Here is a 4101-nt window from a genome sequence, read left to right as displayed (position 1 = left end):
ACGCGAAGCTTTCGCTCACTTTAACGCAATATAACATTACGCTTGTCTTATGCTTAAGATGCCCGGTCCACGCGGCATCGTTACGGTAAATGGAAATATTGAGCACTCCTTGCGCGCGGAAGACCGTGCGGCTGCCTTGGCAACCACAAGCAAAACGGCCTCACCAACTGAAGCATCTGACAGGTCGTTAAGACCATGGACGCGGTTAACGAGTCCGGCGCAGTTATATGTAATTGATACAGGTTTGATGGCTATACCCCTATTACAATACAAGGGGCTCAACACGCGTAAACAAGTGGTAATTAGGCCCAACTTTACTCATCTTGAACTGTACATATTTTCTTTAGTACAACCTACCTTTTCACACGACAACTTTTCAACTAAGTTCCTCTCTTTTACAGATGACCATCATGCTACACCCGTCCAGGATACGTCACAACAGAGATACAGGCGCAGACGTGGAGCAGGGACCCGTTCCAAGGATTCTTTTTAGATTAAGACCCTGCGTAAACCTTTTTTACTGTCTCTTGTTGATACACATCCCCCGGATTCTCAGTACAATTGAGAAGGATGCTGACGTATTGGCATGTGGCCACGTCAGAATATTGCACGTACCTGGACACCAGGGGTTTATTACAAAGGGCACTGTTTAGGCCCAGTTTACACCATAAAGATCGAATACCTTAGGGAGTGTTCCGCGTCACGAGTTTGGCCTTATATGCATCAGCTTCGAATCATGTCTTTGGTAAAATGTTGGGTTTGCCCGGCTCCTGTGTTTTGCTGCCTTACGTTCCGCTCTATCGGCTAAGGCGGCACCAGGAGAACTACTGCGATTGTGCCCTGGTTCATCCAGACGAGCACCTGAGTAGAGAAAGCCGAAAACTGACTGTCATGATATAGCGTGAGACTGGTCAACCACTCCATGACCTACCAGAATCTTCGAGATTCCTCCGCCTTAACGAAGGGCCATTTCCTGGCCAGGCATGTACTACTCCGAATTCGGATGAGTGTAGAGCCACCAGGGGCTATGTAGTAGCCCCACTGTCAAACTCCTCTTGCTAAGTGAAAGTGTTAAAGCATTATAGTTCGGTTGCCAAGTTCGCCGCGCTATCACCTCCTTAATGGACCAAGACGTTGGATCAAGTGTGAACATGCGTCTTCTGCGAACACCCCCGCATTATATGCGTGGGGGCTGAAGCCGACGACTGCAATCTTTCAGGTTATATACATATATACATAAACGGCCGCACGGGAGGCATCATAATACTTTCGGGCAAAAGTATAAATACAGCCTTGATAAACTTAATAAAACATTGTTTTTACAATGGGAATACATGCCATTCAAACATAATATTCTTCGAGCACTGGGCCTCTATCGAACGAGCGCCTTCAAGAACTTCTTCAAAATAGTGCTCGACAGCCACTCGGCCTATGGCCGAACCCTGCGCTGCGACAGTGGTGTTATCCATCTCCGCCCAGTATGTTTTGACACGGGCAAGGGCCATCCGCGAGCCTTCTATGCACGCCGACCTCTTCATCGCATTAATGCGCGGCACCGCACCAAGGAACTGCTGCACCAAATTAAAATGGTTGTTCGGGTTGGCCTTTCCGGCCAGAGATGATCCACAACAGACCTCATGGCGAGTCCGGACAACCTATTAAGCTCGGCCCATTCGGCAAGCCGATCAGTCAAGGGAAGCGGATGCTCTGCAACATTAAATTGTGACCAGAATAGCTTGTCCACTTCACGATCTGTTTGATCTCGGAAGTATTCAGCCGCATCGATAGCACTCGCCTCCAAGTCCAGATATGCGTCCGCCGAACTCCACAGCCGGTCCAGAGGGGCATACTGAGGATCTCCAAACATCCTCCGTAGTATGAAGGGTTTCCCAGCCGTGATATCCCCGGCTTGACGCAGCTCCTCCTTCTTCGCTCTCATCGCAGAGCGGGTGTCTTTGGTCACCATCGTGGCCTTTTCCAGGTCCATCGCCTTCGCCTGGTTTTCTTCTTCAGGAAGCTGGCAACGGTCGGCAGTGTCTTTTAACTTTACAGCCATCTTGGCCATTTTCTCTTTGCTCTCGCAATTCGCAGCCTTTTCGGCTCTTAACTCTTCGGCCGCCTTTAAAGCGGCCGCATTACTACTCCTTGCTTGCTCCTTGGCTCAGGCAAGCTCCACCCGAAGGGTCTCCACGGTGACAGCTCCATCTGTAGTCACAACATATTAAAGATACTGGAATCATGCTACTCTTATTATGTGACAATCACCAGGAAAATCACTCACCCTGTGCCTCATCAAGCCGCTTGTTGACAAGCACAATGTCGGCATCTGCCACATCTAGTTGCCGCTTTAGTCCGGCTAGCCACCGGAGCTTCAACCACCTGCACATAAAGGCGGTCTGGTTATTATCTGGGACTACGATCCTCTATTTTCCGCCATTCTCGACGACAACCAGAGTCTCACGGGCTACTATCTACACAGGGCACACCTTAAAATGTGCGGTACTGTCAAAAATGTACAGCATTTCACATACCTCAAAACCCGTCAGTAGACTCATAAAGGCTTCATGCAACCCGCATTCGGCGGACAAAATCCTTTCAATCACCATACCCATCAACGTACGGTGCTCTTCTGAGATAGTCGCTCGCTCTAGCAGATCCCTCAGTACGTCGGACCGCATACCAGACGGTGCCAGACTCTTTTGGTTGCTCTCTTCAAGAGCTAGATACTTGGGACTTCGGGTGGCCATAGGATTATCTTCTGGCCTCACCGGATCCGGAGAGACCCTCCGCGACGACACTTCAAGGTCGCCCGCTTCTTGAGCTGGGGAGTCCGGGGGAGGCATTTCGCTCTCCATCATCTCCGGAAGAAGATCCCTGAAGACGAGCTCTGCTGAGAAGGGCTAAGATCTGAACTGCAAGATAAATGCTTCGGTTATTTTCCTCAGAAGTAAGGTAGGATATCTTCACTATTAAGTACTTTTTGATTACATACAACTTGTTAGAGGGCTGATCCCCGCGTGGACATTGTGCGGCAAGAGCACCCTCCGAGGCAGGACCCTTTGGTGGAGATTTCTTCTCCCGTTTGGAAACCTTGGTTTCCGGATCTTCAGAGGTAGTCCTCTTCCTTCCCCGGGGCGAGAGAAGGTCAGATTCTTATCCTGGGTTATCCTCCCTCACGGAGGCCGTCATTCCCTCGGCTGGAATAGGTAGCGGTGGAGGCCCGCTTTCGCCCTCTTTATTACCCCCTTCATCTTCCTTTGAGGGCACCAGGCAAGGTGTTGGCTCAAGCATCTTTTCTAGCATCGGATAGTCCAAGCCTTCAGGAAGGGGGGCCGAACACTGGATCATCCTCGCCTTTGTTATCCAGTCCTGGTCAAAGAGTGATTCTTCGGAATGATGTCATGATAAAGAAAAGGATAGTGTGTTCGGCCATGGGATTACTTACTTGGGCCGCGGTGCGGTTGCTGCTCAGGCCCACATCCTCGGTAGTGTCCGGACACTCTATTTGGGGTCCGAAGAATGATTTGTACATCTCCTCGTGCGTCAGGCCGAGGAAATTCTGAATAGTGCGCGGTCCTTCCGGGTTGAATTCCCACATGCGGAGGGGCCGGCATTTGCAAGGCTGGACTCGATGAACCAGCATGACTTGCATTACCATAACCAGACTGAAATCTCCCTCGAAGAGATCTCGGATGCGGCCCTGTAGTATGGGCACGTCCTTGGCTGGGCCCCAGCTCAGCCCCACATCAGTTGTGGTGGAGGGCCCGAGCGGAAGGTGGGGGCAGCTACCCACTTTGCACTTCGGGGAGCTGTGACATAAAACCACTCCCGTCGCCACAATTCGGACACCTCTGGAAAGGAGCCTTTCGGCCATGGAGCACCAGCAATTTTGCTTATTAGAGCACCTTCGCACACTGCGTACTGCCCCTCGACCATCTTCGGCTTCACATCAAAGGTCTTGAGCCACAGGCCGAAGTGAGGGGTAATGCGGAGGAAGGCCTCACAAACGATAATAAATGATGAGATGTGAAGGAGGAAATCCGGGGCTAGGTCGTGAAAATCCAGCCCGTAATAGAACATAAGACCCCTAACAAAGGATCC

The sequence above is a fragment of the Triticum aestivum genome, chromosome 1A (genome assembly GCF_018294505.1).
Source record: "Triticum aestivum cultivar Chinese Spring chromosome 1A, IWGSC CS RefSeq v2.1, whole genome shotgun sequence".
Classification (NCBI taxonomy): domain Eukaryota; kingdom Viridiplantae; phylum Streptophyta; class Magnoliopsida; order Poales; family Poaceae; genus Triticum; species Triticum aestivum.
Note: the sequence above shows the minus strand (reverse complement) of the source record.